Source organism: Eumetopias jubatus, unplaced genomic scaffold (genome assembly GCF_037043125.1).
Source record: "Eumetopias jubatus isolate StellerSeaLion01/CBP00866 unplaced genomic scaffold, mEumJub1_p1.0 scaffold_10, whole genome shotgun sequence".
NCBI classification, from domain to species: Eukaryota; Metazoa; Chordata; class Mammalia; order Carnivora; family Otariidae; genus Eumetopias; species Eumetopias jubatus.
The window spans coordinates 68,140,064-68,152,288 of NW_028274816.1; positions in this window are offsets into that span (position 1 = coordinate 68,140,064).

The window sequence follows — 12,225 nt, forward strand, 5'->3', positions numbered from 1 at the left end:
ATCTGGGGGACAGGCCACCTCCATCAGAGGGAGACAGTTGCTCCCGCCTGGGCCCTGCTGGGGGCAGTGAGACCCCTTTGCCTGCTCACCTCCTGCAGCCTTTTCTTCCCTGGCCAGTGGTGAACTGCAGGGAGCTCTAGGGCCCTGGGCATGAGGAGGGGTAGGGCGGGAGGCCAGGGCACAGAGCCCCCTCTCGGGGACTCCCTCCCTCACATCTGCCAGCTGTCTGCTCCCAGCCCGTGGCAGGGTCTCATTCTAGATCTGCTCCTCACGGAGCTCTGGCAAGGGTGCTGCGCTCCGAGTCTCCCCAAACCTTTCCTTTTCAACTGATGGCCACCAGGACTTTTAAAGGCCAGTTTAAAAAAATTCCAAAGCTACAAACCGCTGAATTCATTCTTTGCTCATCGAAGCTCACTCACCCTGAGGTAGCCACTCACCACTTCAGCTGCCTGATTCGTTTAAAGGAGAAAAAATGATTGCTGGAGGCAAGGATGCTTTAGTCAGTGCTTGGGAATGTGGCCCCCGCCAGACAGGCCATCCAGAACTCACTGTAATTATACCCAGCGCTCCAGGAGAGGTCTGGGGGCTGCAGGGGTGGGGGGCAAGTGGAGTGGGGCCATGGGCTGCCTGAGGTCCCGGAGAGGCCCCTTCCAGCAGGGGGCATCACCCGAGGGTTGGGTAGAAGAGGGTAGAGCCCTCTTGGCTGAGGGAAGGCGGTGCAGAGGCCCTGGGGCTGGAGGGTGTTGCCGAGGAGCAGAAGCGAGTGTAGGAGGGAGGAAGCCATAGAACTGGAAGCCAGAGAAGAGAAAGGGGAGGTGGGAGATAGAGCCTGGGCAGGTAACCAGCATGGACGGCTGCCCACCCCATGGCACTCACTCTGCCGTGGGGCCCGTCACCACCTCTTTGTGCCGGGGGCGGGGGGGGCACCCGCAACAGCTGATGACAGAGGCCAGGACTGCGCGGCTTTATGCTTTTGTTCTTGTCAAATGGGATACACACAATTAGAATGAAGGTGACTTTCTTCAAAGCCTGAGAGGCATATGTTTTGCTTTAGAACCATTGAATGGACTGCAGTGAAGGAAGTCTGCCCTCCCAGTAGGAAAGCCAGCTTGTCCTGCCCTGAGATGAGGTGGCCCTGGTCAGAAGTGGAGAGTTACCCCTTTGAAAACATTGGAAATGTTCTGGGTCCTAGGGTCAGAGCCCCTGGAAGGAGCGACGGCCTCCAGGTCAGCCAGGGGTTTTAGGCAGAAAGACTCAGTGTAGTTTCTTCAGTCTTCTGGGTCATGGTGTCCCCACTGGGACCCATTCCAAAATCATAACCTTAGCAATGATCATTTCCTTAGCACTTATAGTGTTCCGGAGGCTGATGAGCATGTTCTATGGCCTCATAACCACCCTCTTGCGGTCACTCCCACTTAACTGACGGGGCTGTGGTCTCAGCAGAGTCAGGGGTCCCGACTGAGGCCATGCTGGGTCAGTGGTGCCAGCAGGATTGTAACCCAGGCAACTGTGTGCTCTGGGGCTTGTGACCTCTACATGACACTGTCCTCTGATCTGGACTGCCCTAAGTGCTCAGGTGTCCGTGGTGAAAGCTGAGTCAGTGCTCAAGGGATGGGCCTCCATCTGAAGGTGAGTATTCAGGCACTTAGCCTGCAGCAGACCCGAGGGCAGGTGGGAAAGGTTCAGGCCAGACCTGTGCATTGCTTAGAAGTCAGGAGAGTTGGCTGAGTTGGCCCTCAGTCACAAGCCCGAGGAAGGGGGTATGGGGAGGGTGGGAAGAGAAAGAGGTGGAAGAGAAGGGGGGGCAGGGTTGAGGGGGAAGCTCACTGACTCCCCTGCAGGCCAGGCAGAAGGACGAATATAACAGAGCATGCATGACACTTGGTACGTGACCTGTGGCCCCTGATTTGCCAGTGGTCCTCCCCTGCGTTCCTGCCATTCAGGCAAAGCCAGGAGTCCCACTGCCCCACAGAGAGGCAGGCACGTGTTGTCCAGAACAGGAAGCCCATGGGGTGAGCAAGAAGGAGGAAATGGCCTGGGTCAGTACTCACTAGAGAGAAAGTGGCCTGCTGGTACTGGGATGAGTGACCACAGCTGGAGCGAGGATGAGCAGGAAGGGTCCTGGGAAGGGACCCCCCCACCCTCTCGCAAGTGTGTGCATCAGGGGTGTGAGAGGGATGTTAGAAATTCCAGCAACCAACCCACCTGGTTGGGGAGGCCAGTTTCACAGGCAGGGGATGCCGCTGAGCAGGTGAGGCCAAGGTGGCCCCCAAGATCCCGGCTCTCCCTCTGGCCCAGAAGGGAATGAACTCGGGGTCCCTCCATGTCTGTGCAGAGGATGCAGATGGAGGAGGACCCTGGCTGGGAGCCCATTAGTTGGGCGCCAAGGAGAGGCCAGGTGGCCCTGGGGCTGAGGGCTGTAGGGGGACCACCCAACCTGGCTGGGCCGACAGCAGACCCTCATTACCCCTGAAGCAGGGACTCGGTAGTGCAAGCAGGTAGGGTGAGGCTCACGGCCTAAAGCCAGGAGACATGAGACCTGACCTGTGCCCCAAGCAGAAGCCAGCTCCTGGATCCAGATGTCCTCTTGGCCGGGACAGAAATGAGGGAGACCCTCTGAAGAACAAGAGGGGATCTCAGCCCCTCCAGGGAGCGAGGATTTAGAGTTGAATGCTTCGGGGGGAAACAGCCTGAGAGACCAAAGAGGACCATTTTAGGTGGAAAGAGGCTGAGTTAGTTTTAGTTGGCAATTAAAAAAAATCGTTAGCAGTCATAGTTAATATCAAGCATGTATCTGCTTGGTATTATCTATAGAGTTTTGCTTACGTGTATTTGGTTTCTCCCACAACCTGCCCAGGAAGCGAGGCTCAGAGAAGTTAATTGACAAGCCCTGGGCCACCCAGTGGGCAGAGATGGGCTCTGAAGTCAGCTCCCAGAGCCTGCAGGGAAGAGCCAGAGGGCAGCCTGGCAGTGGGAGGGCCTGGGAACAGGGAGTCTGGGACTGGGTTTGCCACCAGCTTGCTGTGGGACCTCTCTGCAAAGCCACTTCTCTCTCAGCCTGTTCCAGAGCTGGTCAGCTTCCATGGTGGCATAAGAAAGGGTTGGAGGAAATAAGGACGTTTATTCCTCCCTAGAGAAAACGGACTTGCTCTGTGAAACAAGTTGGTGAAATCGGTGGTGGGGACCCCCCCCCCCACCGGGGTCCGTGCTGTCAGCTCTGGAGGCTCTGATGGGAACCAGGGGCACTTATCCTGGCTTGGCCACCAGGTGGCAGCACAGCCCACTCTTGAAATTGTGTTTGGGGGGGCAGGGGGGGTTGGGGACAGTAGTGATTAGTGAGTACACAGGCAATTGCTGGGAAAGAAGAAGGAAGGGCCAAATTCCCTAAGCTCCGTGCTGGCCCTCCTGGACCAGCTCTTCTTGCCTCTTCCTCCTGGGCTGTTGTGGACGAGGTGGGGGGGGGGCCTGGGTGTCAGGCCGAGGACCCTTGTCCAGCCTGCCTGGTGGGCAGGATGCCCTGTCTCCAGCCACAAACCTCAAACACCAGCCACCTTCAGGGACTTCAGGGGGCCTGAAGAGAAAAGGCATCCTGCTTCCGAGTCAGGAGCTTGTGCAGGTCCCAAGCCAGCTTTGGCTCCCTGAGGGTAAGGGGGAGACTCCTCAGCACTCCAGGAAGGCCCTCCCTGACCTGGCCCTGCCCGTGTCTCTCAGATACCCTGGACCTCTGCGGCCACTGGAATGCATCTTACCCATGTCTTCACACGTGCTGTTTGCTGCCCTTTGCCAGAGGGTTTCTCTGCCAACCCCGACCTCCGACCTCCTGGTGGGGAGGCAGGCTGCCGTCCCTCCCAGCCCTGCGCCATCTGCAGGAAGGAAGGGCTGGTTCGAGTTAGTGACTGCGGTTGCAGGGGTGTGTGTGTGAGAGAGAGCGCGAGAGAGGAGTGCAGGCGGGGGGCAGAGGGAGAGGGAGAGAAAATTTTAAGCAGGCCCCATGCTCACTGCGGAACCCAAAGCAGAGCTCAATCTCACGACCCTGAGATCATGACCTGAGCCGAAATCAAGAGTCAGATGCTTAACTGACTGAGCTGCCCAGGCCTGGGGGCCAGGCCTCGGAGATGAACACATCCGCACAAGTCCCAGAGTGGCAGCCCTCCAAAGATAACGTTGGGGCTGTGACGAAATGACTCTTATGGATAGAAACGCATAGAAATAGGAACCAAATCACCTGTCCAGTGAACACCTCAGCCCTGTTAGCAATTCGGATAAAATTTTTAAAATCCTGGGTTAGATTCCACAAAGCTGGTTCAGAAGCATAGGCTGGGGCAGGGGACAGAAGTCAGGGTACTTAAAATTTAGAGGTCAGGGGAGAAGTGGGGCTTAGGAGGTGCAGCCTGTGATGTTAACGGTGTTCTCGCAGATTCTGCAGCATCCTACCTGGCTGGGATCCTCTTTTGTGCACAGACCGGTGATGCAGGCTGGAGCGCGGGATCTGCAGTTCACACCATGGCCACAGGATGGGGCCAGAGGACCAGCTCTGGCTGCTCCGTGCCTCTCTGGGGTCCCCAGAGCGTAGTCGGCCTCCTGGACCAGACCTGACCCGTATTCTGGTCCTCTCTTGGTGTTCCCAGCCACCAGCATCTCTCTCTCTCTTTTTTTTTAAAGATTTTATTTATTTATTTGAGAGAGAGAATGAGAGAGAGAGAGCACGAGAGGGAAGAGGGTCAGAGGGAGAATCAGACTCCCTGAGGGGCAGAGAGCCCGATGCGGGACTCGATCCCGGGACTCCAGGATCATGACCCGAGCCGGAGGCAGTCGCCCAACCGACTGAGCCACCCAGGTGCATCTCTTTCTGATACCCCTGTATGCTCTGGAAACCCCTGTGGGCTGAGCCTGGGCTGTGCACAGAGGGGACCTCAGCTACTGATTCCTGAGTAGATGGATGAATGGCATCAGCTCTAACCCTCACCTAAGGAAGCAGTTCAGGCTCCAGGGAGAGAGCAGGTGGGAGACTGTAGTCCTGGGCGGGCCTGGCTAGGGGAGAATGCAGGCGCTGAGAGACCTTATGGGTCCCCTGTTCTCATGGAGATGACACTGTTGTGGGGTCCCATCCAAGCTTGCTGCCTTCCCTCCTTCACAAGGCACCCCACACAAACCAGAGGCACAAGCTGGAGTCCTGAGGCATGGGCTATTGGCTAACAACATTTTTTCAGGAGAACTTTTACACCCTCCCACTCAAGTGCCCCCAGTCCGGCCGGGGACAGCTGGTGGCTGTTCTGGTTGGGCAGTGCCGAGTGGAGCTTCGGGATGAATGTGCTCACTCCTGTGTGCGCTGGAGGATTTGTCTCCACTCGCTCCATGACCCAGGCCTGTCCACACGCTTGAGTTATCTCCCGGCCTCTGGTGGCAGTTGAGCCTGTGGCCTCTGACTGGAAACAAGGCTTACCATTGTTTGCTCAACATTCCCACTCCTGGCCCTTTCCTGTTCTCCTATCCTGCCCCACCCCCACAGCCTGCAACCCCCCCCTTTCCTCTCCACTCAGTTCACCCCTGCTTGCCTCTGCCACCCCTCAGAAAGTTCTTGCAGACTGCCCTAGCCCCCTGGGACATCTCCCTCTTCTGACCTCCTCAGCACTAACTGCCTGAACCACTAGCTTCAAACTTCTAGGGAGGCGTTTCCTGTGTAGTGGATGAAAGAGGAGGAAGAGGGAAAGGATCCAACATTTCTGGAGTGTACTCCAGACACTTTATCACGTCATTAATCTTCCCACACAACTATGAAGTCAGACCAGGATAATCTGGTTTTAAGTTTGTGAAAACTGCAGCTGAGAAAGTGGAGCCTGGGTTCCACCCAACTCCGAAAGCCCTGCCATTCCCGCCATCCAGAGCTGCTGCTCTGAGTGGAAAGGAAAACACCCCCAGGCACACACAAGTGGAGGGGTCAATTGGCTGCTGACTCACACTGAAGCCTCCCCACATGGTCCCAAATCCCAACAACATGACAAACAGGAATGGTGCCACTGGTGAACCAGAAACTGCCTAACACCTTAAAGGTGGAAGGCAACTGGGGCTGATGGAAGGAGGGAGCCATGGGAGAGGGGTGGCCAGAGGCCCTGGAGGGGGGATCTGGGGACTCAAGAGGGCCTTGGGCTCCTGGCAGAATAACTAACTGTTTAGGGAGCCACCAGGTGAGTTGAACCCTCTTCCCTTCCACCCACATGCATGTCACACACACACACACACACACACACACACACACACACACACACACACACACCTGGGCCAAGCAGAGAACTCTGGTATCTGTGTTTTGGGGAACTGGGGAGAAGCAAGTGTGGGTGCTATAGCTGAAGAGATAGGCAGTGTCCCAGAAAGCTGGTAACACCCAGGGAGAATGGAGACCCCCAAGCACAGAACATTAGGGATTGCATAGTGATACATTCTCTTCCCCCCGCCCCCCCCCCCCGAATGAGGGAAGGCAGGCTGTGGGAAATCGATTTGGTGTCTTCAGCTAGAGTGAAACTCAGATACAAGGATGAGCCCATGAATGATGGCATCAAAGTCCTAAACAAGAGAATTGATACCCAAGGAAAGGTGTCAAATGGGATACACACAATTAGAATGAAGGTGACTTTCTTCAAGGGAAGGGAGTTATGTAGCCAGAACAATAATTTAGAACAGGTGTGGTCAGTATCCTTAGATGTAGTAGAATATTGGACCCTCCAAAAGATCAAAGAATTTGGAAAATTAAAATCTAGTCATGGAAAAAAAAAAACCAATAAATAGGCTGAATAGCAGAATGGACATAGCTGAATAGCCAATAGTGGGTTGGAAGATTAAGTTGAGGACTCCTAGAATGCACCACTAAAAGGACAAGGAGATCCAAAGAACGAAATTTTGTTTCCTAGTCCAAAAGGAGACAAGAATGTGGGGGAGAAATTGTCCAGGGTTGAGGTTGACAGTGTCCCAGAACTCTGATTGAAATAGGTCATCAGGGCACCTGGGTGACTCAGTTAAGCATCTGCCTTCAGCTCAGGTCATGATCCTAGGGTCCTGGGATCAAGTCCCGCATCCCTGCATCGGGCTCCCTGCTCAGTGGAGTCTGCTTCTCCCTCTCCCTCTCCCCCTGCTTGTGCTCTCTCTCTCTGTCAAATAAATAAATTAAATTTAGAAAAAAAAAAAAAAGGTCACCAGTGCCAGGCAGGATGAATGAAAGAGATTCACTACTGGACAGAGTATTGAAATTTTAGAACACTGGGGATAATAAATTCTAAATATTTCCGGACAAAAACCAGGCTACCCGCAAATGACATAATACTAGAAACAAGAAGAAAGTGATTATCTTCAAAATCTAAGGGAAAATAATTTCAAACTCAGAATTCTATACCCAGCTAAATGTAAGAAGAAAACCACATCCTGATGACATGTGATTTCTTAGAATGTTTAGCATTGAAAAAAACTCCCTTTTAAAAATAATACTAATTGATGTGCTCTAGCAAGAAGAAAAATTAATCCAAGAAATGAAATACAAGAAACAATGCTTAGCCAAGAACCAATAAAATTTATTAAATTTAAGTAAGTGTTGATTGTGTAAGAATTAATTACAATCTGGAGCTAAGATCACAGATATTAACAACAGAGGAAAAAACAAAACAACATAAGAAATAGAAAACATAAGTAATATCAGGAATAAGTTCAAACATTTTAAAAATGGCAATAAATGTGAATGGGTTAAAATTTAAAGAAAAATCTTCACAGATAAAAAATACAATCCTGCCTTCAAGAGACACATATAAATGGTAACGACTCAGGAAGGGTGTACATAGGAGAATAGAAAGAGACATACTACATGAGTCCTAACAAAGGAATATTGGTGAGTGTACATCAATATCAGACTAGACAGAATCCAAAGAAGAACATTAAAAGGGGACAAAGTTGGACTCATGTTGCTAAAAGAGACAATCTACCAGCAAAATAAAAGTTATGAAATTGTATGCCCCTAACAAAATTGCTTCAAAATGTTTACAACAAAGACTGATAGAACTATAAAGAGAAAGGGGCAATTTCACAATTAGAGCAGGAAAGTTGAATATATTTTTTCTCAGAAACTGACAGATCAAAGAGGCAGAAATAAGGAACACATATATGTGTGTATAACTATGTATTTTATACATATATTTATATATACAGTTCAAAAAAGAAATTACACTATTTTCAAATATACAGGGACTGGGCATGAAATTGAAGTCTCGAAAAAGAAAATATAAAGCAAATTATTTTGTAGACAATATGATCATCTCCTTAGAAAAGGGAGAAAGAGCCAATGGCAGAGTTGTGGGATTGTAAGACCACATGCAAGAACCGTTGCTTCCCTGGCAGTGGGAATGGGAAAGAGCAAGACAATTATGAGAGATGACATTTGGAAGGCGGGGCAAGGGGCAGGGAGAGCAAGGACAAGATGATAATGGGAGGCCTGTCCTGGCTGAGGAGGTGAGAGCTGGGAGGGATTGTCTCCCAAGTGTAGGGAAGGCGCAGAGCAGATGAGTCTGGGCTTGCCAATGGTTAGTGAGTGCCATGCGTCTCCAAGTGGTGTGTATGAATGATCTAATCCTTGAGGTGGGTGCTATGAATGCACCCATTTTGCAGATGGAAAACCCAGGATGTACATAGGGATAGTGAATCATAGCAGGGTTGGGGTTTGGACTTGGGTCCATCTGATGCCAACACTGCTCTCAATCTTTAAACCATATGAAGAACATAAATCACCATAAACAGGTGCTCTTAACCCTGCTCTGTGTACCCTTCTAGGGAGAGAGTCTGTTGGTTTTATCTGACTTTAAGGAAGTCTATGATCCAGGAAATTTTAAGAATCCCTGACTCCCATATTGGGCTACTTTCCCGAATTAGAAAGGGGGGACTCTGAGAGCCTGGCAGTGGGGAGGGTGCTGGCCTCAGAGCTTCTGGGGCCACCGGAAACCTGGGCAAGAGGTCCTGGGATAGACTGTGCTGGCCATTCTGATGCTCCCACAAGTCAGGACCGGACACGTGGTTCCATCTAGGCTCTCAGAGAAAGGAGAGACAGACTATCTGAGAACACCTCTCTAGTCCAACCCTGCCATCACAGATAGGGCCTCTGAGGCCCAGAGAGGTTGCCCCGGTCACCCATGGCCCTACAGCTGGTTGGTGGCTGATGGTTGCAGCCAGGGAGTGGTCAACACCCTCCCATCTCAAGGTCCTGAACTCGATGGTCCAGCCTCTCCTCCCATGGTGTGATGTCCAGGAATGAAGGAAGAGCCCAGTTCTCCAGGAAACCTGTGAGGCAGCAAAGGGACCAGAAGAAGACATCAGCCTGTGGCCAAATGGGTTGACTTTTTAAAATTGTGGTAAAATACATATAACATAAAATTTGTCATTTTAACCATTAAAAAATGCACAATTCAGTAGCATTAAGTACATTTGCCATGCTGCCGCGACCAGCACCACCATCTAGTTCCAGAACTTTCTCATCACCCCAAACCCACTTGCTGTCACTCTTCATGCTCCCCTCCCTCAGCCCCTGGAAACTACCAGTCTACTTTCCATCTGTGCATTCGTCTATTCTGGAGATTTCATGTGAACAGAATCCAACAGTGGCCTTCTGTGTCCAGCTTCTTTCACTTAGCATATTTCCAAGGTTCATCCATGCTATAACAAGCATCAGGACTTCATTCTGTTTTATGACCTAATAATATTCCATTGTGTGGATAGATTACATTTTAATGTTTACCATTCATCTGTTGAAGGACATCTGGATTGTTTCCATCTTTTGGTGTTGTGACTAGTGCTGTTATGAACACTGATGTACAAGGTTTTGTTTGAACACCTGCTCTCAGTTCTTTTGGGTGTATACTTGGGAGCAAAATTCCTGAGTCATATGGTAATTCTATGCTTAACTTGTCGAGGAACCACCAAACTGAAGTCCACAACAGACTGGATTTTTCCTGGCCCCTCCTCTCTACGTTCAGCACCCCATTCCTGGACAGCTCCCTGCCCCCCACCCCCAGCAGCTGCATCTGCTTTCCTGGGTTCCAGACCCACTCCCCCAGGGCCTGCATGACCCCTCGGACCTCCCAATGCATTTTCTTTCTCAAGTCTGCTCCAGCTGTGCTTGCCTCTTTTCTTTGACATTCAGTGTCCCTGCAGCATGGGTCCCAACAGGTGACAAGCCCCCGCCTCATGCTGGCACCTGGACCACAGGTCATGAGGGTAAGGATGGTACACCTACTGTGTGCTGCTGGTCTAACTATGCATATTGTCCCACTTCATCCTCGTAGCAAGGCCTGAGACAGGTACTAGTATTGTCCCCATTTGTGGATGTGGAAACCAAGGCTCAGAGAGGTTCAGCCACTTGCCCAGGACCACACAGCTAGTAAAGGGGCGGAGTATAGGCTTGAAACAGTTAGTCTCTCTCCTCAGGGGTTAAGACAGATCGCTGGGCTCCTGGGAACAACAGAAAACCCCTCTGACTTTCAAAAAAGACGGTCAGAGATTAGGACCTGGGCTCCAGAACAGACAGATGTAGGAGAGATGGTGGCTCTTGAGAGAAGTGCCTCTCTCAGGGGGGTAAGGTCAGAATGAGGGTCCTCTCAGGGCTGGCTGTCATCAGATCCCATATTTCCTGGCTACTGTGGCCCTTAAGGGCCTGCTGAGCCTGGGGGAGTTGACAGATAGCTGAGAGATTATGATCTTGCTCCAGTGTGACTGGAACACATGCAATTTCTTGGTGAGATGGTTTGTGTCCCCATTGGCAGGCTGCGAGTGAAGGGGTACACCCCAACAGTGAGTATAATCCTCAGCCCCATCAAGGACCCAGGCAGCACACAGAGGCGGGGGAGGGTGCCCACATGCCCACGTGTCAATGTGCTGGAGCCTGAACATAACACAAACACCCGGCTGGTGGCCATTCCACAAGCCCTTCCTCCAGATGAAGAACCAGCCTCCAGGGGCAGTGACTGGCCTCTTGGTGGGCCTCCTTCTCCTCCTCTTTGGCAGGAAGGCTGGGCGTTCATCTGTGGCTGCATTAGACTTGAGTCAGGCCTCATGCTGTCTTCTCAGCGTGGGCTCTGGCTCAGGTTCCAGCTGATCCCTGAGGGCGGAAGGCAAAAAGGAGGTCTGCAGCATGCTGGGCCCTGTCCTAGGTGCAGGATCGTGCTGGGGAAGGCAGACCCCATCCCTGCCTTCCTGAGCATAGGCCACACAAGCAAAGGAGAAGGTGGTGGTGGGCCATGAGGAACACCACTCTCTTCCCTGTATGGATTCCGAGTAGGGGTGGCCACCGAGGATGCTCAGGAGGCCCCAGGAGCCCCAAGGCATATATGCCAGCACTGAGTGGACACCAGGACCTTGCACCCAAGCAATCCAACTGGCTGGGGGACCTTGGCTCTCCCGTGGATACAGCGGTCTCCCAGGTTCCAGCCCCCAGAAACTCCTCCCCACTGGAGCCCCTGGAAAACAGTTTCTGGATCCAGGTAGCTGAAGATCAGGTCCCTGATGGTGGACACCTTGATGATTACCCACTGCTTTGTGGATTCCATGAGAGGGAGTGAGGGCAGAAGGGAGGGAGGGACAGACATATAAACTGGGACAAGAAGGAGGAGCAGGAGTCAGCTAGGCCGAGGAGGTGGTAGGGGTGAGGGGAAAGGGATAATGTGTGAAGACCCTGGGGCAGGAGGGACATGGTCTTGATAGGCGGGCACTGAAACAAGGCCCATATGGTGGCTAGTGTAGATGGGGACAGGAAGCAGGTGAAGGAAGAGGCAGAGGTAGGCAGAACCTCTACCCTGTCCCTATCTGGTGACCCTAGCTTGTTATGGCACCCTTAGCTATCAGCCAGCTTATTACAGTGACCTGCCCACACCTTATCTCCCTGGGTGACTGTAAGTGTCCTCCAGGTCAGACTGTCCTTCTTAGCCTTATCTGTACCTGACACAGGGACTGGTTGGTGCCTGGTGATTGTCCACAGGACCCATAAATGAATTAGATGTTCCAATTAACCATCCAATCTCACAGAGAGATAAAAACCAGGGTTAGGTGAGGTTGAGAGACCTGTGTCCTTGCTATATCCCTGAATTCCTAGGATGGGTAGGGCAGCCCCCTGGGTGGGCCTCCACTCTTAAGCCAAAGAGTGTGCTTAAGGGAGCCAGACAGGGAGAAAGAGAAATCAGGTCTCCACAGCTCTTCTGGAAGGGG